Consider the following 24931-nt stretch of genomic DNA (forward strand, 5'->3'; position numbering starts at 1 on the left):
CTAAACAGTTGTCTCCCATGAAACATGGGTTTGTGTTAGGGTTTTTGCCTTTAGAAAGCAAATCCAACCTGTCCAAAAGAAAGTCTTGATCTTCCTCCCACAAACTTGCCCTATTCATATCTTTACCAACCTTCCAATTGTTTAGGCCATGAACTTTTATCATCCTTGATTTTCTTCATTATCTCATACCCCACATCCAAAGCATCAGCAAATCTCATAAAAGATACCTAGAATCCAACCACTTCTCAACACTTCTGCTACTGCCACCTTAATCTAAGCTTCTATCATCTCTGACCTGCATTATAGTGGAAACCTAACTGGTCTCTGTGCTTCCATTCTTGCTTATCCCAATAGTCTATTCTCAAACAGCAGCCAGAATCATTCTGTTAAAACATGTAAGTTAGGTCATGCCACTTTTCTGCTCAAAAAACTCCATTGACATCTCATCTGACTCTGAGTAAAAGGTTAATCTTTTTTTTTGTGTGTGTTTTTTTAAAATAAAAATTCCTATTTATAAAAGGCCTTAATTCACACCCCTGTTACCTAACTGACTTTATTTCTTTTTACTCTTCTACTTGATCATTCTGTTCCATAAATTTCCTCTTTTCCTCAAAATGCCAGTCATACTTAAAATGCTCCCCTCCCAGAAATCTGAGTGTTTCACCCCTTGCTTTGCTACAAGTCTTTGCTCAAGTGAGACTTACCTTGACCTCCCCACTTAAAATTGCAAACCCTTCCCTATCCCCCCGTGCTCCTCTATGTTCTGTTATTTTCCATAGCACTTATCAGCATATAAAATATGATATCACTTGCTATTTTTTCTTATTGTCTGTCTCTCCTGAAAAGAATGCAAACCCAACGAAAGCAGGCAGTTTTGTCTGTTTTATTTACTGATGTATCTGTAGCACTTAGAGCCCTGCTTATCACATAGCAGATGGTCAATGATTATTGTTGAATGAACAAGTGCTGTGCTAAGTCCCATCAGTTGTGTCCAACTCTTTACAACTCCATGGACTCTAGCCCACCAGGCTCCTTTGTCCAGGGATTCTCCAGGCAAGAAAACTGGAGTGGGTTGCCATTTCCTTCTCCAGGTCTAGCATGAATAAATAAATTAGATGTATCTAAATTTCTCATTTAAGCAATAAAACTTGAAATATTATGTAAAAAGACAAAGTCACTAATAAAATACAAATCGTTATGTCCTGTTGCAACTTGAAAATATACTATAAGACATGGCATGTTCAGAGTACAAGCAGAAAGTGACATTAAAAATCATTTGTCCAGTATGGATATTCCTTAAAAAACTAGGAATAAAACCACCATATGACCCAGAAATCCCACTATTAGCTATATACCCTGAGGAAACTAAAATTGAAAAGACACACATACCCCAATGTTCACTGCAGCACTATTTACAATAGCTAGAACATGGAAGCAACCTAAATGTCCATCAAGAGATGAATGGATAAAGAAGCTGTGGTACATATGTACATATGTACAATGGAATATTGAAAGTGAAAGTGAAGTTGCTCAGTCGTGTCCGACTCTTTGCGACCCCCTGGACTGTAGCCTATCAGGCTCCTCCATCCATGGGATTTTCCAGGCAAGAGTGCTGGAGTATTGCCATTTCCTTCTCCAGGGGATCTTCCCGACCCAGGGATCGAACCTGGGTCTCACGCATTGCAGGCAGACGCTTTACCGTCTGAGCGACCAGGGAAGCTACATATGTACAATGGAATATTACTCAGCCATAAAAAGGAAAACATTTGAGTCAGTTCTAATGAGGTGGATAAATGCAGAATCTATTATACAGAGTGAAGTAAATCAGAAAGAGAAAGCAGATATCACATACTAATGCATATATATGGAATCTAGAAAAATGGTACTGATGAACCTATTTGTAGGGCAGCAGTGGAGACACAGACATAGAGAACAGACTTATGGACATGGTGGGAGGGGAGGAAGGAGAGGATGGGATGTATGGAGAGAGTAACATGGAAACTTATATTACCATATGTAAAATAAATAGCCAATGGGAATTTGCTATATGACTCAGGGAGTTAAACCAGGACTCTGTAACAACATAGAGAGATGGGATGGGGAGAGAGGTGGGAGGGAGGTTCAAAAGGGAGAGGACATGTGTATACCTATGGCTGATTCATGTTGATATTTGGGAGAAACCAACACAATTCTGTAAAGCAATGATCCTTCAATTTAAAAAAATAAATAAATTAAAAATTAAAATTAATCATTTGTTAAAGTCATCACATTGTCTAATTGACTCCATCTGAAAACTTACAGGCAAGAGGCCCTATAAAACATTGAAAAAAAATTAAAACATTAAAACTTTGAAAAAAAATAAAAACATTACTTCCTTTCTTAACCTACTCCACTAGCTTCATCCTTGTAGGAAATGGCCCTCCATCATTAGGAGGTTTCTGTTTTCTCATACCCTGGTGAGCTAGAGCAGAGCTTCTGAGACTTTAATATGTATGCCTATCACCTGTGTGATATGATTCATTAGGTCTAGGGAAGGCCTGAGAATCTGCATTTCTAGCAAGCTCTCAGACGATGCCATGCCTGCTACTGTGGTCCACAGAATAGCATGGCAAGGACTCTGTTTAAAATCTCTGTCTTGGGCTTTTTATTTTGTTTTCTAGAAGCCAGGGTTGAATGGGGAGGGCATCTACCATCAGTCATATCCATTGCATCAAACTTTGGGGTAATTTTCTATTGTCTTTTTCCTCTCATTTTATATATGGCTTATGTTTTAGGTTCTTTCTTTTCCCCTGTTGTTTCTCTGGCTGTCACAAGCAGAACGTGCCATTGAAAAAAGTTGGCACATGTAATTGATTGTGATAGTATAATCTTTCAATGTCATGCAGTTAGCAGTGTACACATTTGGTTTTACTCTAGGACAGCAGCATGGAGCTACTTAAATTAGTTAAAAAATATTAACAGTGAAAAATATAATTAATAGGGGGTTGATCTGTTGAATAAAATCCCATTGTGTGGCACGTGTTTGCTGTGTGTGTGTTATGCCAGACACTGGTAAATGTAACTGTGACAATTGTGTCCAGTGTTGCTTTGCTGGCTATCACCCCTGCTGATTTCTATCTGCTAGTAAGGTGGGTGTGAGAGGAAGAGCAGGAAGAATTATTATATTTCTCAAAGATCCATTATTCTATAGTGCAGGGAAAGGTCTTGGAAGTCCATGCAGGGATAGCAGCTACACATAGTAGCTAGGGACCTTGAGTTGATCATCAAAACTCCCATTAGTGCAAGAGGTGGAACTTTTCTTAATAGAAATTACTGTAAATGGATATAGGAGTCATGGGGGTAATCGACTAACCAAGGCTTAAGCATGTTTGTGGAAAAGAAAAGCCACAAAACAGTATGCCTTCCCCCATTATCCCTTAAACAGAAATGAGTGGCAATTGCTGGCAATACATCTCAAATGAAGAAAGAAGCTCTTTAGGATGTCAAGTTCATGGAAACTGTAATGAGGATGCTGAGGCTCATTGAATCTGGTAGATAGTTTTTTAAATGAGTTGGGTTATTTTCTAAGAAATCATATTTTACTTACTTTGAACTGTCTGTAGTTTAACCATATTGGTGATATACCTTGGTAGGATGCTGTCTTCTGGAGCTTCTTGGAGAAAGCTCTGCTATTCTTTTTGCTGCTGAGTTTGAAATGTGACTTTGACTATCTGAAATTTTAAAATGTAAGCAATAGTGCCACCCAATGGTGTCTCTTTTGATAGAGAAGAAAACGGAATTTATTTTTAGGAGATCAATTTCATGAAGCTCTATGTTCCCAGGCCTCATGGATTGTGTTTGTCTCTCAATGGAGAGCCAGGTTCTCTAATTCTTGTCTTCATTGGGAAAAGTGGCCTTGGTGGAATTCCCTAGTCTTGGCAATCCAGAGTCACATGCCTCCCGAGAATGGGGAGGACTTACAGATAGCTAGTGTGAAAAGATGGCACATGAGAAGATGTTCAGCATCACTAATTATTATTAGAGAGATGCAAATCGAAACTGCAATGAAATATCATTTCATACCAGTCAGAATGGCTATCATCAGCAAATCTGTAAACCATAAATGCTGGAGAAGATGTAGAGAAAAGGGAACCCTCCTACACTATTGGTGGGAATGTAAGTTGGTGTAGCCATGATGGAAAACAGTGGGGAGTTTCCTCAGAAAACTAAGAATAGAATTACCATATGATCCAGTGATCCCACTCCTAGGCATATACTTGAACAAAACTATAGTTCAAAAAGATACGTACACTCCTGTGTTCACAGCAGCAGTATTCACAATATCCAAGTCATAGAGACAACCTAAATATCCACTGACAGATAAATGGATACACAAGGTATGGTACATATACATTGAAATACTACTAAACCATAAAAATGAAATAATGCCATTTACAGCAACATGGATGGAACAAGACATTATTATACTGAGTGAAGTAAGTTAGAAAGAGAAAGACAACTATCATATGATATCACTTACATGTAGAATCTAAAATATGGCACAAACGAACCTATTTAGAAAACAGAAACAGACTCACAGACATACAGAAACAGACTCACAGACATACAGAACAGACTCGTGGTTCCCAAGGGGGAGAGGGCTGGGGGAGGGCTGAACTGCAAGTGTGGGGTTAGCAGATGCGAACTATTGTATATAGGGTGGATAAACAACAAGGTCCTACTGTATAGCCCAGGGAACTGTATTCAGTATCCTGTGGTAAACCATAATGAAAAAGAATATTAAAAAAGTCTATATGTGTATAACTGAGTCACTTTGCTATACAGCAGAGATTGACACATTTTAAGTCAACTGTATGTCAATAAAAAATTACAAAAATCCCATCTCCAAATGTATAATGCAGTGTTAAGCAGCAAGCTCCATGCATTGGGCCTTGTACAACTCCAGTTCTTTAAATATTCATAAGTAGAAGCCAGATGTGGTAGACTGCTGTGGATGGCTGGTACTCACACTATTCCCTAATGCCTGTGGTGAACCCCCCTTAATAGGACACACTAACAAGAATGGACTTTAACTGAAGATTTCATGAGGAAATAGTGAAGTTGATTTGCATCAGAGATCACACATTAGAGAACTAATAAGATCCTTATTCCTCTTCTGTCCTCTGCCAGTGACCTTGTCATTCTTCCTCTCTTACTCCAAACAGCCTCTGAAGACTCTTTTATTATGCAGCCTATTCAGCTTCTGTCCCCAATTTATAGAACCTTGTCAGCAAAGCCAAACCCTGGAATTAGCCCCAGAGTGATCATCAAGTGCCTCTTGGAGGCCTTCTTCCTCATCAAAGCTTATAATTTAGTTATTCATACAAGTAAACAATTTTGGCGGTGGGTGGGTTTTCCTGGTAAGTAGGTTTTTCTCCATATTGTTACATAAAGTATACCACACCTGCTTCCAAATAATTGTGAACCATTAAGAGGTTCAGATATACATGAGAATATAAATGAGTAGCTAATTACATAGTCTAATACCAGACATCATTCAGTTTGTTACTGATTGTTCTGTTGTCCTTCAACAAAGTCCTTCAGTCTCTCCAAGTGGAAGTATGTGCTCAGTTCACCTCTCTTCAATCGCTTGGCAACCCCTTTCCCATATTCCTGCTGAGGCTGCCAGCTGGCCTTGTTCTTTCTGGAAGCACTTTTACATTCTCTCCCTTTCCAGGATTTCTTAGACTTCCCAGTTGCTGTTACACTTGAAAGGTGTTAATGAATGACAATGATGTAATGTGTTATGGCTGCAGGGCTATTTGCATTTAAATGAGAACTCTGACATTTACACAAGTCTGTGTATTTTTAATTAATAATTTTTGGCCCTGTCACTTGATTTTTGAGATCTTAGTTCCCCGACCAAGGATTGAACCTGGACTCCCAGCAGTGCAAGAATGGAGCGTAAGCACTGGACCACCAGGGAATTCCCGACATTTACACAAGTCTGAGCCCAGAAGGATGATTTACTGAGGAGAATTTCAGACTTGGGGAGGGCCAATGAGGCAATTGTTTGGCTGCATATAACCAACATTGTACATGGAGGGTAAGATGCACTTTTTAAGAGGGTTGAGCGAGCGAGAATGAAGTGTAAATTAAAAAAAAAACAACACATGACATTAGAGAATCTATATTTGATGCTTATATGAGCCATCACATGGGTTACAAATGTGGTCACATCTCCTTGACTATCTTGTTTGCTGTTGTACCCCTAGTGTTTTTTTAAAACCATTTTATTGAGGTGTTGTTATACAAAAAGCTGTACATATTTAACGTATACAACTTGATGAGTTTGGAGATAAATATACATGTGTGAAACCATTAGTACAATCAATGTCATAAACATCTTCATCATTTTCAAGCATTTCCTCCACCCTCTTTATTTACTTGTTTATTATTATCTTTTTATAAATCTATAGTTTTATTAAGACAAAAAACCTGATGGTGTTGATATGAAATTTACATGTAAACAAAAGTTTTCACAGAAACCTAACACATGCCTAAAATTTACAGTGGAGTTCTAGATGCAGGTCTAGATGATGTCAAGAACTTATGGAGCTCATGATCCAAGATAGTGTTTTGGATTTTAGTTAATTCTTAGAATTAAAAAATCTGTTTTGTTTTAAAGTGAACCACTACCCCAGTATGAAAATTAAATCTCCTGAGAAGATTTAATTTTTGAAATGATTCAGCTCTTGAACTTGTACTGTCAGTGACTAAACCCTGCCACCAATGGTTTCAAAGTTCAAAAAAACAGAGTCTCCAAGAGTTTTCTACCCTTTGAGCACTGGTCCTTGTCTTTCCCTACCTCCTATACCTATCTGCCTACCTCCTATACCACTCTCTGCCCTTCCCTAAATACTTCAGCCAGTGGCTTGGGTGGAGAAACTGATATTTACAACTTCATAATTGGAAAAGAAAGGGTCTTGTCAATTCCAAGAATTAGTTCCTCTAAGACAGGACTGGAAAAGGTCAGTTTTCATTCCAATTCCAAAGAAAGGCGATGCCAAAGAAAGCTCAAACTACCACACAATTGCACTCATCTCACACACTAGTAAAGTAATGCTCAAAATTCTCCAAGCCAGGCTTCAGCAATACGTGAACCATGAACTTCCAGATGTTCAAGCTGGTTTTAGAAAAGGCAGAGGAACCAGAGATCAAATTGCCAACATCTGCTGGATCATGGAAAAAGCAAGAGAGTTCCAGAAAAACATCTATTTCTGCTTTATTGACTATGCCAAGCCTTTGACTGTGTGGATCACAATAAACTGGAAAATTCTGAAAGAGATGGGAATACCAGACCGCCTGACCTGCCTCTTGAGAAACCTATATGCAGGTCAGGAAACAAGAGCTAGAACTGGACATGGAACAACAGACTGGAGTTGTTCAAGGAGTACATCAAGGCTGTATATTGTCACCCTGCTTATTTAACTTCTATGCAGAGTACATCATGAGAAACGCTGGACTGGAAGAAGCACAAGCTGGAATCAAGATTGCCGGGAGAAATATCAATAACCTCAGATATGCAGATGACACCACCCTTATGGCAGAAAGTGAAGAGGAACTAAAAAGCCTCTTGATGAAAGTGAAAGAGGAGAGTGAAAAAGTTGGCTTAAAGCTCAACATTCAGAAAACGAAGACCATGGCATCTGGTCCCATCACTTCATGGGAAATAGATGGGGAAACAGTGGAAACAGTGGCTGACTTTATTTTCTGGGCTCCAAAATCACTGCAGATGGTGACTGCAATCATGAAATTAAAAGATGCTTGCTCCTTGGAAGGAAAGTTATGACCAACCTAGATAGCATATTAAAAAGCCAGAGACATTACTTTGCCAACAAAGGTCCATCTAGTCAAGGCTATGGTTTTTTCAATGATCATGTATGGATGTGAAAATTGGACTCTAAAGAAAGCTGAATGCCAAAGAATTGATGCTTTTGAAGTGTGGTGTTGGAGAAGACTCTTGAGAGTCCCTTGGTCTGCAAGGAGATCCAACCAGTCCATCCTAAAGGAGATCAGTCCTGAGTGTTCATTGGAGGGACTGATGTTGAAGCTGAAATTCCAATACTTTGGCCATCTGATGCGGAGAGCTGACTCATTGGAAAACACCCTGATGCTGGGAAAGGTTGAGGGAAGGAGGAGAAGGGGATGACAGAGGATGAGATGGTTGGATGGTATCACCAACACAATGGACATGGGTTTGGGTGACTCTGAGAGTTGGTGATGGACAGGGAGGCCTGGCATGATGTGGTTCATGGGGTCGCAATGAGTCGGACACTACTGAGCGACTGAACTGAACTGAACTGAAGACAGAATCATCCTCCTTTATACATTCAATAAGACTTTTCCTTCTCAACCAGTTTCCATCCTCCAAAGGGCAACTTTGTTAACTTCATAACTGGCTTAGTCCTTTGTTGGGACCAGCATTAATATCATGCAGGGAATACCTCAGCTTCTAAATTTCAGGCATTCACAGCTTTTAAACAGTCTCTCACAGTCCTCATTTAGGTGGCCAGTGACATTTTTTGAAGGGATACAATATTCTGGACACAGAACCCAATCATCATTAGTAGTTTTTTCCTTTGTTTCACAGTTTCTTAAAATTTTAAGAAAAATGATCTCAACTCCAGTCTCCCTTCTTTCCCACTCCATCCCACCCACCCCACACAATACACCAGTAATAGCCCAAAACTACACACATTCTATCCTGTAAAAAATGCAGAGTTAACCCTCTTGGGAAGAAGGCTGTGGGTTGTGGAGATGCACTTTGAAGATCTACAGTGTCGCTTGCTCTCCCACATCACACTCTACAAGTTCTGTCCATCATAGAAGGCCTTTTGCTTTTCTTAGTGAAGTTCAGAATGGGTTGCATTGAAACACTGATTCTTCTTCCCCTCCACCAAGATGGACGTGCAGACTCTACAGCATGGAACAACTTTAAAGCACTTAGGCTGCTGTAGGGCACAGAAACTATACTGGCTCTTCAAAGCACATCTTCTCAAGCCACCTTTATGGTGTCAAGACAAGTAGAACTCCTTCTCTCCCCACTTGAAACCCACAGTCAGATGTGACAGTCGCTGGTATTCAAGAGAGTTAATTCTTGTTTTCTTTTTTGTCATCATCCTCTGAGGGATAGGAATGCCACATGAGCATTTCCTCATAGGAGGATATGACAACCTGTGGGCACTTGACTTTGGCTTCCTTGGCAGGGACGAGGTCAGCCTCATCAGAAATTTTCCATTTCATCAGGAACACGAGTTCTCCACTGGAGTCTGTATCTTCAATAATCTGCTCAGCTTCCAAACCCCAGGCAAAGCCTTGTGACTTTTCTGATTCTTTTCTTCTTCTTTGGTTTGCTCTCCTCCCCCATATTGTCTGAATCAGAATCAGCTTTGCACTTGCCTTCGTCTGATTTATCTGTCTTGGGTGCTGTTTTCTGTGACTGCAGAAACTCAGCAGTGAGGTCAGGGCAGTCAGGTTATCTCCCGGCTCCCATGTGTTGTCCTCATCTGAGACTCTCTGCCACTTTAGGAGATACTCCACTTGGCCCTTTACCACTTGCCAGTCTAGAACTTTTTCCACCACATATTCCTCTTCCTCTAGCACCTCCTCTACTTTCTTCTTGTTTTGTTTTTTCCTCACGGTGCCTGCCAGCTTTCTGGTATAAAGGGTGACGGCTACTCAGAGCAGCACCCACAAACCCGAGAGGAATCAGTGAGGCACTGCTGGCTGGGGCGTGGTGACTGTGATGGAACACTTAGAAGAGCTGCCCTTTCTGTGCAACCCATTGTTGCTAACAGTAGGCACTATGGTGTACAGTCGATCTCTAGGACTTACTCATCTTGCCCAAATGAAACTTGGTACCCTTGACCAGTACTTTCCTGATTCTCCCCCCTCCCTTAAGTTTTGAATGGTTCCTGGCATATAGTAAGTCCTCAATAATTACTTGTAAAATAAATGGATGGATGCATAGGTGGATGAATTTTTTTCTAATATTTCTGAAACTCTTCCTCATATGAAGGGACCCTAAATATCGTTCCCTTGAGGCTTCCATAACTTGAGAAAATGTCTACAAATTCCAGAAATTTTTCTTATTCTCAAAAGATAGATGGGGCAGCCAGACTTCTTTTGACACCAGGGGGTCATCCCTACATTGTTCCAACTCTTTCTTTCTTGCTGCCTGAATGTGTCACTGGAAAACCTGTGTTCTGCACAGTCATAAGAGACTGGTTCACCTGAGAGGACCATAGGGGTTCTCTAGGGAGGACATCCCACTCCTTCAGGACCAGGGTGAGTGTGTGTGTGCACGTGCAGAACTGAACCTTTCCGTAGGCTCATTAGCATAACCACAAATGCAAAAACAAACCAAAAAATTCGTTCAACCCTACTGAAGTGCAATACGACAATATCAATTATTAAATCTTCTTTAGAGAAAATTATTCCAAGCCATCACCAACTCAATGAACATGAGTTTGAGCAAGCTCTGGGAGTTGGGAGGACAGGGAGGCCTGGTGTGCTGCAGTTCATGGGGTCATAAAGAGTCGGATATGACTGAGCAACTGAACTGAACTGAGCTGAACTGATTCCAAGCCTAGCCCATTCTTCAAATCAAAATCGAATTCTTCGTTTTATGCCTATAATCTGAGGTTGGTATAAAACATAGTCAAGTCTTTGGGGATGAAATTAGATGATTTCTTTCTCCTGAAGGGTAAGGGCACTTAGGAGAAAAGTCTTCAAGAGCACCTTCAAATTTTTGCCTTGGGAAGGACCAGTGAAAAAGCCCTAAAGACCAAAAGTATATGGTGCTTCTCAGCCTGTAAAAATAATGTTCCTTTGGGGAAAACAAAACAAAACAAAAATCCCACCACCAGTTCTGTCTCAATGATGCTAATAATATGCTTTGGGGAAATCATCTTCCTTTTAAGAGGAGCTTCATTTACTCTGGATCTTCCTCAACCAAGGTGATTGTCTTGAGCTTTACTCTTAGGAAGGCATTAAGTTTCCTTTCATTTTCTAAATACAGTGAATTAACTTATTGCAGAGATTAATTTAACACGTGATAAAACTTGGATTGGTTGCTTGCTTTCTAAGAAGAATCCCCATAACGTTTTAAAGAATAAGATATAAAGAGTTTTGCTCAGTGCTTGGCTCATAGAAAGCATTCAAAAAGTATTAACTACTGCTACTATTGTTGTTATTGCTGCTACAACTAGTATTGTTATTAGTGGTGGTAGTCATTGGCCTGGCATCCAGTCCTAGTGGTAGGTATTTATTATGAGAAAGAAGTGGAGTTTAGTGACATACAGCACATGTAAAGTGCTTAATATGGTCTTTGACACAAAGCAAGCATTTAGTGAATTTAAACAAATTTAGAAAATGTGAATGTATTAGGGTAGATTTGGCTGCAAAAATAGAGACCAAAATTTAATGGATTAAAGAAACATAAATTTATTTTTCACTCATGTTACAGTAACAGGTGAGTGTTCCAAGTGTTAAAAAGAAGTTTTCAGGCAATTTAGCTGTGAGCATGTATCAAAATTTTATTACAGTTAGGCACAGAAGGTAAATGGACCCTAGAAAGGCCACTTCTCAAATTTACTATTGGTAGGGACATTTGATAGGAAGAAAGTTCAGTTAAATAATCATTGTTAGACTAGACACAGAAAGAAAAGAAAGTCTGGTTAAAGGTCACTAGACTCTTGATTGACAGCTGGCAACTGAGTGTGTGGGTAATTGGGCATGTGGGTAATTGGTTTCTGAGAGCAAACCTTAATCCCATTAAAGTTCACAGAAAATTGCTTAAGCATTTTATCAGGAATGCTAACTTCTCAGAAAGAGGTTATGAGCAAAATGGTTTTGCCTTTCAGACCAGGTTTGAAACAGTTTCTCTTATGGATGGGACCATGGGCTGCTCTGCCCGCTCTCATCTTTCAGGTACTCTGGTTGATGGTAGCTCTGCCATTTTCAGTTTATGGCTTTAATGCTATTCTGGTCATTGTCAACAGCCAGTGAGAAAGAGGAAAAGAACAGAGATTTCTTCCTAAGAAATTTTGACTAAGGAAATGAGCCAGAGGTGGAAGCGGAATTTTTGCTCCCACATCATTTAGAGCTTAGTTACATGATCACCAAGCTCCCAATAGGGTTGAAAAGTGCAGTCTGGACATCCAGATCCTGGCTGCAGGACTTTTACTAGGGGGATGAAATGGAGTTTGGGGACAGTAGTGGTTTCTGCCACAATGAGGATGTGCCCAGCCTTTCTGCACCTACTGCTTCTGAAGCAGTAGTTGGCAAACTATAGCCTGCAGGCTAAATCCCACCCATAGCTGTTTGTATAAGTAAAGTTATATTGGAAAGCCATGCTCATTCATTTATGCAATGTGTATGGCTGATTTCACACTACACTAAAGGGTTGAGTAATTGAGACAGAGACCTTATGCACCAAAGCTTAAAACATTTACTTTTTGGCTCTTTTAGGAAAAAAAGAAATTGGTCAACCTTATTCTAGAGAGGGTTCTGAATTGCCCATAAAAGTGGACTTGATGGGTCAAAGGAAATGTGCACTGAAAATTTTAGTAGATATTCCCCTTCTTACTTGCACTAGCAGTGTATGGGATTGTGTTACCCAGTCAACAAAGTAATATCAAAATTTTCCATGTGGCCAATTTGATAAGTGAAAATGGTATTTTACTATAGTTTTCATTGTACTTACCTTATTAGTAGTAAGATTTAGTATAAGGGAGTATATATAATAAAATATATACAGTATTTGGTTTTTGTCCCTCATTGTTGTTTTCATTTGCCAGTCATGTCTGACTCTTCATAGCCCCAGAGACTGTAGCACATCTGTCTTCCCTATCCCTCACCATCTCCCAGAGTTTGCCCAAGTTGATGTCCGTAGAATTGGTAATATCATCCAAACATCTCATCCTCTATCACCTTCTTCTCCTGCCTTCAGTCTTTCCCAGGATCAGAGACTTTTCCAATGAGTCAGATGTTTGTATCAGGTGGCCAGAGTATCGGAGCTTCACCTTCAGCATCAGTCCTTGCAAAGAGTATTCAGAGCTGATTTTCTTTAAGACTGACTGGTTTGATCTCCTTGCTTTCCAAGGGACTCTCTCTCAAGAGTCTTCTCCAGAACCACAGTTTGAAAGCATCAATTCTTCAGTGCTCTGCCTTCTTTATTGTCCAGCTCTCACATCTGTACATGACTACTGGAAAGACCATAGCCTTGACTATACAAACCTTTGTTGGCAAAGTGATGTCTTTGGTTTTAACACACTGTCTAGATTTGTCATAGCTTCTCTGCCAAGAAACAATCGTCTTCTAATTTTATGGCTGCAGTTGCAATCTGCAGTGATTTTGGAGCCCGAGAAGAGGAAACCTGTCACTGCTTCCATCTTTTCCCCTTCTATTTGCCATGAAATGATGGGGCCAGATGCCATGATCTTAGTTTTATTAATATTGAACTTTAAGTTGGCTTTTTCACTTTCCTCCATCCCCCTCATCAAGAGGCTCTTTAGTTTCTCTTTACTACTGGCACAAAACTTTTAAAACTGATGGAATTTCCACAGTGATAGGAAGTGTCTTTTGATATTCATAATAAAACCCTTTCAGTCACACCTGAGTTTGTATTAATGAAGTGACTTTTGGAAAATCCATGAGGAAGGGGCTGGTTGCCAGGGGAATCAATCAGAATTAGAGAACTGGAACTTTCATTCTCTTCCACCCTCCCCCCATGCCCTTGGAGAGGAGAGGGCCATGAGATTGAATCAATTAATCATGTCTACATAATGAAGCTTCAGTAAAATTAAGAGAATGGTGTCTGGAGAGCTTCTGGATTGGTGAACACAGGGAGATGCTGGGTGGGATAGCATAGAAGCTTTACATCCCTTTCACCATTTCTTGTCCTATGCATCTTCCATCTGGCTGTTCCTGAGTTAGTTATTTTTTTAATAATAGACTGGTAATCTAGTAAGTAAATAATTTTGCTGAATTTTGTGAGCTTCTGTAGTAAACTAATAGAACTGAAGGAGGGAATCTTGGAAACCTCTGATTTATAGCCAGTGGGTCAAGTGACATTAGCATCTGAAATGATGAAGTGGTGTCTGAAGTCCTGTGAGACTGAGCCCTTAACCTGTGGGATTTGACACTAACTCAGGATGTCCCTGGTGGCTCAGGTGGTAAAGAATCTGCCTACAATGCAGGAGACCTGGGTTCAATCCATGGGTCGGGAAGATCCCCTGGAGAAAAGAAGGGCAACCTACTCCAGTATTCTTGCCTAGAGAATTACATGGACAGAGGAGCCTGGTGGGCTACATTCCATGGGGCTGCGAAGAGTTGGACATGACTGAATGACTAGCGCTTGTGCACAAACACACACACACTGTAGATAGTGTCAGAAATGAGTCCATGTTGTAAGACACTAAACTGGGGTGGAAGAATTGCTTTCCAAACTCAAATGTTTGGGAAAACCCACACATTTGATGTTAGAAGTGTGGGTATAGTAGAGTAGTGTAAAAGTCATACAAGAGAGTCATATAGGAGTGTGTTTTTCTTTTAGACTAATCATGATTGTAACTAATCATATTTTAAGAATATTTGCACTTTCTTTTCTGTGGACTACTACTTGTCTTTTGCACATCTATTGGCAAATATTGGGTTGTTAATTTTGTATAATAATTTCTAGGGAATATGTTTTATATGCTAGGGAACCAAGCCATTTATGATACAAATTGCAAAAATTGACCTCATTTAAGAATTTTTAAATTTTTAACTTAATTTTATTATTATTATTATTTTTTACTGCTCATGGGCTCTTCATTGCTGTGCATCAGTCAGTTCAGTTCAGTCACTCAGTCGTGTCCAACTCTTTGCAACCCCATGAATCATAGCATGCCAGGCCTCCCTGTCTATCACCATCTCCCAGAGTTCACTCAGATTCACGTCCATTGAGTCCGTGATGCCATCCAGCCATCTCATCCTCTGTTGTCCCCTTCTCTTCCTGGCCCCAATCCCTCCCAGCATCAAAGTCTTTTCCAATGAGTCAACTCTTCGCATGAGGTAGCCAAAGTACTGGAGTTTCAGCTTTAGCATCATTCCTTCCAAAGAAATCCCAGGGCTGATCTCCTTCAGAATGGACTGGTTGGATCTCCTTGCAGTCCAAGGGACTCTCAAGAGTCTTCTCCAACACCACAGTTCAAAAGCATCAATTCTTTGGTGCTCAGCCTTCTTCACAGTCCAACTCTCACATCCATACATGACTACTGGAAAAACCATAGCCTTGACTAGCTGGACCTTAGTCGGCAAAGTAATGTCTCTGCTTTTGAATATGCTATCTAGGTTGGTCACAACTTTTCTTCCAAGGAGTAAGCATCTTTTAATTTCATGGCTGCAGTCACCATCTGCAGTGATTTTGGAGCCCAAAAAAGTAAAGTCTGACACTGTTTCCACTGTTTCCCCATCTATTTCCCATGAAGAGATGAGACCAGATGCCACGATCTTCGTTTTCTGAATGTTGAGCTTTAAGCCAACTTTTTCACTCCCCTCTTTCACTTTCATCAAGAGGCTTTTTAGTTCCTCTTCACTTTCTGCCATAAGGGTGGTGTCATCTGCATATCTGAGGTTATTGATATTTCTCCTGGCAATCTTGATTCCAGCTTGTGTTTCTTCCAGTCCAGCGTTTCTCATGATGTACTCTGCATAGAAGCTAAATAAGGAGGGTGACTATCTACAGCCTTGATATACTCCTTTTCCTATTTGGAACCAGTCTGTTGTTCCATGTCCAGTTCTAACTGTTGCTTCCTGACCTGCATACAGATTTCTCAAGAGGCAGGTCAGGTGGTCTGGTATTCCCATCTCTCTCAGAATTTTCCACAGTTTATTGTGATCAACAGGCTTTCTCTAGTTGCGGTGTGCAGGGGGTCTTCTCTAGTTGTGGTGTGAGTGTGTCCAGTGGTAGTGGGTTCTCTTGTTATGGAGCAGAGGCATCTAGGACACATGGGCTTCAATAACTGTGGCTCACGGACTCCAGAATGCAGGCTCTGTAGTTGTGGCACACGGGCTTACTTGCCCTGCAGCATGTGGGATCTTAGTTCCCACCAGGGATAGAATCCATCTCCTCTGCATCGGCAGGTAGATTCTTAACCACTGGACCACCAGGCACATCTCTTCCCCATTTTTAAAAAACATTTTTATCTATTTTAAAATTTTTGGCTGTGCTGGATCTTCATTGCCTTGCGTGGGCTTTCTTTAGCTGTAGTGAGAGGGGCTACTCTTTACTGCCATGCACAGGTTTGTCATTGTGGTGGCTTCTCCTGTTGTGGAGCACAAGTTCTATGTGCACAGGCTTCAGCAGTTGTGGCATGTAGGCTCGTGGTTGCAGCTTGTGTGCTCTAGAGTGTGGGCTCAGCGGTTGTGGTGCGCGGGCTTAGTTGCCCTGCGGCATGTAGCATCTTCTCAGCCCAGGGACGGAACCTGTGTTCCCTGCATTGGTAGGCAGATTCTTATCCACTGCACCACCAGGGAAGTCTTCTACCCAACTTTTTAATGTATTCCTTTTACTTTGCTTACGGAAATTTTTGCTGTGGAAATTTTTAAATTTTTTATTTTAAAAATAGTCAAATTGAAATGAAAATAGTCAAATTGATCAATCTTCTGTTTCATGACTCTGACTTTTATATTATGCTTAGAAGGCTTTCCTATATCAAGATTGTACAAAAATTTCTTCTATTTTTTTCCTAATAATTTTGTGGTTTTCAGTTTTTATATTTAAATGTTCACTGCATCTGTAATGTATTTTGTTTTAAGATTAGAGGAATGGATTAAATTCTTTTCTAACTGGCTATCCATTCTATGAACACCATCTCTTTAATAATGCATCTTTATCATATATTAATTTCCTGTATGTTTCTGGGTCTTCCTGGGATATTTCATGTATATTTATGGGCTAGTATTATGCTGCTTTAATTAATGTACCTTTATATCACATTTTAATATCTGGGAGGGCTAATTTGCCCTCATTATTTTTTTTAATGAGATTTTTTTTCTGGCTAGTTTTGTTTATTTTTCTGTATAAAATATACTGCTGATAATTTTTATTTGGATTGCATTAAATTTATTACATTAACTTGCCAAAATTGTTATCTTTATGATGCTGATGTTAGTTCTAAAGTATGGACCTAGTGTACCTGTCCATTTGAAGAACTTGTGTTGTGAGTTTTTCTGACTATGACTATGACATATTTCTGAGACTGACCACCTTTTTCATTCCTTAAATTGACTTAAGTTATTGTTTTTATTTCTGGAATACAACCTGTTCCACAAGTAAAGCAGATCTAGGAGTGAACCAGTTGTGTAATGATATTCACAGAGCAAACACATCTTACTGTGAGTGAGTGAGTGAAGTCGCTCAGTCATGTCCGACTCTTTGCGACCCCATGGACTGTAGCCTACCAGGCTCCTCTGTCCATGGGATTTTCCAGGCAATAGTACTGGAGTGGATTGCCATTTCCTTCTCCAGGGGATCTTCCTGACCCAGGGATCGAAACTGGGTCTCCCAAATTGTAGACAGACGCTTTACCGTCTGAACTACGGAAATGAAAAATCTGTGAATATTGCCTTGCCATTCTTAAGTGTTTGTGGTGATTCATAGAATAGGATGAGGAGACCATGACACAGAGGGATCACATTATCTAAAGAAAGTGTTGGTTTGAACTCTTAAATCTGGAAAGCCTTTTTCATAGGTTGAGCTTTTAAGAAGCATGCCCTAGTCTAGGATGTGTGAATCTCCTAGGAACAGGCAGTAGAGCAGAGAAGTGAGACTAGGAAGGGAGGAAGCCAGTATAGAGTGTTGTCCTTGAGCAGCTTATCTCTGTGGGCTGCCGTGGCTCAGTCATACTCTGGACCTCTGGGAAAGGGTAGAATACATCTCAGGATTGTGCGACCTAAAAACCAGAGCATCTGGGGTATTTACCGACTCTAACTTGTCGTTGATTGAATGCTGCTTCTGGTGCCATCAGCTCCCAGGCACCTCTGGCTTGCCTTGAGTGTATGTATATGACCACCAAAGTCCCAGGCAGAGAGTCACAGATGCTGGTGGATGGGAGTGGTCAGCCTTCACAGGAACAGTGAGGCAGAGACTCTGATAAAACTGTCTTAGAAAGACTTAAATTTCTGCATCCTTAGACACCAGCTGCCTTCCCCTGTTGGGAGGGGATTAGAGCAGCTGATAGTACCATCTATACTGCTTTCTTAGGAAATTTTGCTATCACCCTCTCCTCAGTTGGCATGTTTATGTTTTATGCCTTGGAACTCACTCTTTGCTCTCACTCCTACCACACTGATTGGACAAGAGTCAAAGTGAGCATTGTTATGGGCTTGCCAATAACCTATGACTTGTCATTGGAGTTTGTCTTAGATAAAACAAGCAGGGCAAATCCAGTTCCTCTTTTGGGGATTTGGAGTTGAGAAACAAAGAATCAGTTTCCAGTTAGCAGTAGGAGCTAGAATTAAACTATTAATGTATGAAGAGAGAAACATGATAGGTATGTTCAGGCAGAAATCATGCACAAGCTAGTTTCTAGAGAGGGGAATATGGAGAAAGAAGAGAAAAAGAGAGAGAGGTGGATAGTGTGGTCAAACCTAAGAGGTCAAACCCCAAAGGTACCTTGTTTCTTGCTTTTGTGAGTCTTGGCTGTTCACATTCTCCTGCCTTCCCATAATGCATCTCTTTATCCTCACAATAACTACCTTCACTCTTTTCTAGAGTTGTTATGAACCAGCTACCATTAATTGTCTTGACCTAAAACACTTTCGCAGAAAATTGGAGAATGATCCCCTAAAAGTGACTCCTGTGCTCCATTTTTGTGGTTCCTTCTCCCTCCACTGTGCCTGGAGGCAGCTAACCTGCTAGTCCTTTCCCTATGGCTGTTGCCAGCTGCTGTGAAAGGCTCCAAGAAAATAAAATCTAGAGAAAATGCTAGTCATTAGGTGGTATAGACTTGTCCTTCCCAGAATAGGCAGTGAAAACATCATATAGCTTACTCTATTCAGAAGCTAAAATTTTATCCTCTCAAGAAAAGAAGAAACCTGACTAATGCCTTTGTAGCTGTAGCCCTCTGCTTTATAAATGGGTCCTGACAGCAAGGAGGTTAGCGGGAAAAAGTTTTAGCAAATTTCCTTCAATGAAACTGGATGAGATCCTTTCACATGTGTTTTTACTGACTTAAGCTTCTTTGAGGAACAGCTTCATCTACTATCCAGAGAAGAAGCTGAGATTGATCAAGTAAAACCAGGCAAAAACAAACAAGGAGGCCTAACTCAAGCCATTTGTATGAAACAAATATGACCCACAGTCAAGTAGCATTAAATACAAATCCAACAACACACTGGACACCTATGTTCTGGCTTTGTGCTAGGGGCTTGCAGCATGGAAGTGAGTAAGACAGACATATTCCTGCGCTTAAGAGTCTGACCTACTGTGTAGTTCCATGTACTGTATACATCAGTTCAGTTCAGTCTCTCAGTCATGTCTGGCTTTTTGCAATCCCATGGACTGCAGCAGCCAGGCTTCCCTGTTCATCACCAACTCCCAGAGCTTGCTCAAACTCATGTCCATTGAGTTGGTGATGCCATCCAACCGTCTCATCTTGTGTCGTCCCCTTCTCCTCCTGCCTTCAATTTTTCCCAGCATCACGGTCTTTTCTAATGAATCAGTCCTTTGCATCAGGTGGCCAAAGTATTGGAGTTTCAGCTTCAGCATCACAGTCCTTGCAATGAATATTCAGGACTGATTTCCTTTAGGATTGAATGGTTTGATCTCCTTGCAGTCCAAGGGGCTCTCAAGAGTCTTCTCCAACACCACAGTTCAAAAAAGCATCGATTATTTGGTGCTCAGCTTTCTTTATGGTCCAGCTCTCACATTAATACATGACTACTGGAAAAACCATAGCTTTGACTAGATGGACCTTTGTTGGCAAAGGAATGTCTCTGCTTTTAAATATACTGTCTAGGTTTGTCATAGCTTTTTTTCCAAGGAGCAAGCATCTTTTAAATTTCATGGCTGCAGTCACCATCTGCAGTGATTTTGGAGCCCAAGAAAATAAAGCCTGTCACTGTTTCCATCGTTTCCCCATCTGTTTGCCATGAAGTGATGGGACCATATGCCATGATCTTAGTTTCTTGAATGTAGAATTTTAAGCAAACTTTTTCACTCCCCTCTTTCTCCTTCATCAATAGTCTCTTCAGTTCTTCTTCACTTTCTGCCATAAGGGTGGTGTCATATGCATATCTGAAGTTATTGATTTTTCTCTCAGAAATCTTGATTCCAGCTTGTGCTTCATCCAGCCCAGCATTTAGCATGATGTACTCTGCATATAAGTTAAATAAGCAGGGTGACAATATACAGCCTTGATGTAGTCCTTTCCCGATTTGGAATCAGTCCGTTGTTTCATGTCTGGTTCTAACTGTTGCTTCTTGACCTGCATGCAGATTTCTCAGGAGGCAGATACAGTGGTCTGGTATTCCCATCTCTTTAAGAATTTTTCACACTTTATTGTGATTCACACAGTCAAAGGCTTTTGGTGTAGTCAATAAAGCAGAAGTAGATGTTTTTCTGGAACTCCCTTGCTTTTTTGACGATCCGATGGATGTTGGTAATTTGATCTCTGGATCCTCTGCTTTCTCTAAGCCCAGCTTGAACATCTAGAAGTTCTTGGTTCATGTACTGTTGAAGCCTCGCTTGGAGAATTTTGAGCATTACTTTGCTAGCGTGTGAGATGCGTGCCATTGTGCAATGGTTTGAACATTCTTTGGCATTGCCTTTCTTTGGGATTGGAATGAAAACGGATTTTTTCTGTATACCTTTTCTTGTATACAACAAATTGGGGTTTGAAGAGGCAGAGGAACCAGAGATAAATTTGCCAACATTCACTGGATCATGGAGAAAGCAAGGAAATTCAATAAAAACACTGCTTCATTGACTATGCTAAAGCCTTTGTGTGGCTCGCAACACACTGTGGAAAATTCGTAAAGAGATGGGAGTACCAGATCACCTTACCTGTCTCTTGAGAAACCTGTATATAGGTCAAGAAGCAACAGTTACAGCTGGACATGAAACAACCGACTGGTTCCAAATTAAGAAAGGAGTATGACAAGGCTGTATACTGTCATCCTGTTTATTTAACTTATATGCAGAGTACATCATGCAAGATGCCAGGCTGGATGAATCACAAGCTACAATCAAGATTTCTGGGAGAAATATCAGTAACCTCAAATATGCAGATAATACCACTCTAATTGTAGAAAATGAAGAGGAACTAAAGCGACTCTTGCTGAGGGTGAAAGAGGAGAGTGAAAAAACTGATCTGAAACTCAATATTCGAAAAACTAAAATCATGGCATCAAGTCCTATCACTTTATGGCAAATGGAAGGGGAAAAATTAGAAACAGTGACAGATTTTCTTTTCTTGGACTCCAGTATCACTGAGGATGGTGACTGCAGACATGAAATTAAAAGATGCTTGCTTCTTCAAGGAAAGTTATGACAAACCTAGACGGTGTGTTGAAAAGCAGAGATATCACTTTGCCAACAAAGATCCACCTAGTCAAAGGTATGATTTTTCTAGTAGTGTTTTTAAAAAAATTTATATGTATTTATTTTAATTGGAGGCTAATTACTTTACAATATTGTATTGGTTCTCTAGTAGTCTTGTACAGATGTGAGAGTTGGATATAAAGAAGGCTGAGCACTGAAGAATTGAAGCTTCAAATTGTGGTGCTGGAGCAGACTCTTAAGAGTTGTCTGGACTGCAAGGAGGTCAAGCCAGTTAGTCCTAAAGGAAATCAGTCCTGAATATTCATGGAAGAACTGATGCTGAAGCTGAAACTCCAATACTTTGGCCACCTGATGTGAAGAACTGACTCATTGGAAAAGACCCCGATTCTGGGAAAGATTGAAGGCAAAAGGAGAAGAGGGCAGCAGCAGAAGAGATGCAATAAAAGACTCAATGGACATGAATTTGAGCAAATTCCAGGAGATGGTGGAGGGCAGAAGAGGCCGAAATGCTATAGTCCATGGGGTTGCAAAGAGTTGGACATAACGTAGCGACTGAACAGTATACCTCAATACAAAATAAAAATTAAAAAACAAAAAGAGTCTATAGGGAAAATGGACATGGAATACATGTTTATAAGCAAGAGCATCACCAAAGGATAGGGCACAAGAGTAGGTCAGGAAAGGCATCTCTAAAACATTTTTTTATTTTTTTAAAGCTGAGACCTGAAGAATGAGCAGGGGGGAGAGCCCTCTAGGAATAAAGTTACTATTTAAAGAAGGGGGCAGTGTCCTACTGTATTTTATGTGATTTCTTTGTGCCTGTAAAACTCCATGCCCAACTCTGCATGGAGCTTTCTCAAGAGCAAGTCACTCATGTTTTGGAGTAGTGGTGGTTTTTGATCACTTTTTTATCCTCTGCAGCAGATGCTTTTGATGCTGGTATATCAGGCTGCTGTGGGACACCTGCAGACAACTGCCTTACAGGCTGTGGGACCTTGGGCAGGAAACTTCCATTCTCTGGGCCTCAGTTTCCTTATATGAAGTGGTGAGTTGGGACTAAGTGGTCTTCAGGGTCAACCTTCTTGGTACTCTCTGAATATTTCATTGGGTTCATGGTGGGGAAGTTCTGCTCCAAGGCCTCCCTCCGGGTCAGCCAGGGACAGGGCAAAGAAGGAGAAGGAGGATGGGCCTTCGTATATATTCATCAAATTGTTGTTGAAGTGTGCTGGGTACCAAGGGCTGTTCTAGGCACTGGGGATAGAGGTGAACAAGACAGAGTGTCAGTTGCCCACTCTGATTCAGTCAAAGGACCATGAATGAGGAAAAGTTTGGAAGTTATAAAAGGAGAAAACAAGTCTATTCCTCACTTCGTTATCCAGTTGGCACCTATTGATATATGAGTGCAGGGTTTTTGTTTGTTTGTTTGTTTAAAATTAGAGTACTCATTTGCTCTCTAGCAAGAAACAGAACCCTGTGGGAAAATGTTATTTAGGGCAGAAATATTTTAATGAGAAAAACCTGGGACTATGGGTGCTGCCCTGGGGAGTGAGGATAGGATGAATAATTACAGCAGGGTCTGAGGGCAGCCCAAGGATGTGAATGTCTGGCTGTGGACAGGAAGAAGGGTCAGTTCAGAGGTGGAGGAAGGGCCCTCTGTCTTAGGTCTCTCAGTTTTGCCAGTGGCTTGTCCTAAAGTTACCAGTTAGGTCACAAAGCTTTTTTTGTAACTGGGGGGTTGAGGTGGGGAGGGGATGAAAATAGAAATAATTTATCTTCCTAAAGCAACAGATCTGGGCATAAGCCCAGTGCTACTGAAAGGGTCCTTTTCATGATGTGTGTGCAATTCTCTGCTTCCTAAGTCATCAGAGAGGCGATAGGAATGACTTTCAAACATGGACTCTGTCAAGTGATGCAAAACTCCCATGATTTACAACCCAAAGAAGTTTATCTTGCTCTGGGAAAAAAGAAGACCTTGGAACCAAAGCTTCACATTTAGAAGCCAATACAAACATCTTAAAATAACTCCCCCTCCTCCCTCCTGCTCCCATAACGAAAAATGGAGAGATTAAACAAGAGGTGGAGGGCTGTGGGTAGGACCATTGCAATCACCAGTGATTGAGCTTCAAGGTCCAAGGCCTTTGTTGTGGGCATTGGAATCCTAATGATTTATAATTAACTGCAACAAGAAAACCAAATGCCATGCACTTTCCTAACAGAGCTACAAAAATAACCACATTCACAGTGTTTGTAAAATTGGAAACAAATGTTCTAAGGAACATAAGTGCTCCATGCTGTCCTACACAAGCTTTGGAGGAAGAAAAATATTGGCACTCAGTCACAACTATAAATGATGAGCCAATATCATTTGTCATGGGAAATTCATCTAGGCAAAATCATATTGCACCATTAGGCCTCAATGACTCTGAGAAATAACCATACTGAAATGCTTCAAATTAAAATCAGTCAAGGGATGGGTCTAACATCTTCTTTCCTCTTCTCTGCTGAATTTTAGAATCTTTATCCTGTCTCTATACGAAAGAGCTGAGAAGGGGAAAATAATGCCTAACTGTACCCTTGTCCCTGAAATGGCTTAGACCTATGTGGTTCTTTTTTTTATTTTTTTAAGTGGGTATGGAAAACGGTAGTAACCATGAAAAGTATGAAGAGACTACAAGGTATCAATAGTACAGAACAGCATGGTGACCTTAGTTCACTGGTGAAGGATGATGGGGAGGGGGCTCTGGTGATTGGCAACTGGATTAATAACATATAACCTTAGTTTGCAAAAAATATTTTTAGGATATGTTAATTCTTCTCCATAAATAATCTTAGTTCTTGAGCTAAAGTGGAACATGAAAAGTTTGATTATGGAATTTTACCAAGTTAAGAGAAATTTTCTATCTGTAAGGACTCCTTTGATACTATTAAATGTCAAAATCATCAGCAAAGGATAGAGGTAATGATGCTAAAACAATAATGAACTAAGTCTAGGCCTCCCTTCTTTAATTTGCATGTCTCTATGAAATAGTCTTCAGCATAGATCCCATTTTACAGGTTGGAAAATAAAGTATCTGAAATCTTGCCAGATTTCTGTTAGCAGCTGGGATAAAGATCCACTACTATTTGACTCAAAAGCCCACACTCTAATTCACTCTGTATATTTCCCCCTTTTAGATTAATGTTTTCCAAATTGTGGTTTATCAGTTCTGAGGGGCCATAGGAAAATTTCAGATGACCTTGCCTCTCTGTCCCTAATTCTCTAAGTCAGAGAGGTAGAGAATAAAACCCTTTCAACTCTCCCATCTCATAATCTTGCCTCTGATTCTGTGAATTAAGTAA

At 40.4% G+C, this 24931-nt stretch overlaps 1 pseudogene; it reads right to left on the reverse strand.

Moving 5' to 3' along the window:
* Nucleotides 1–9132: 9132 nt before the first annotated feature.
* LOC138086341 (chromobox protein homolog 1 pseudogene) lies at nucleotides 9133–9880 on the reverse strand (annotated as a pseudogene).
* Between the last annotated feature and the right edge of the window lie 15051 nt (nucleotides 9881–24931).

This window comes from Capricornis sumatraensis, chromosome 9 (assembly GCF_032405125.1).
Source record: "Capricornis sumatraensis isolate serow.1 chromosome 9, serow.2, whole genome shotgun sequence".
NCBI classification, from domain to species: domain Eukaryota; kingdom Metazoa; phylum Chordata; class Mammalia; order Artiodactyla; family Bovidae; genus Capricornis; species Capricornis sumatraensis.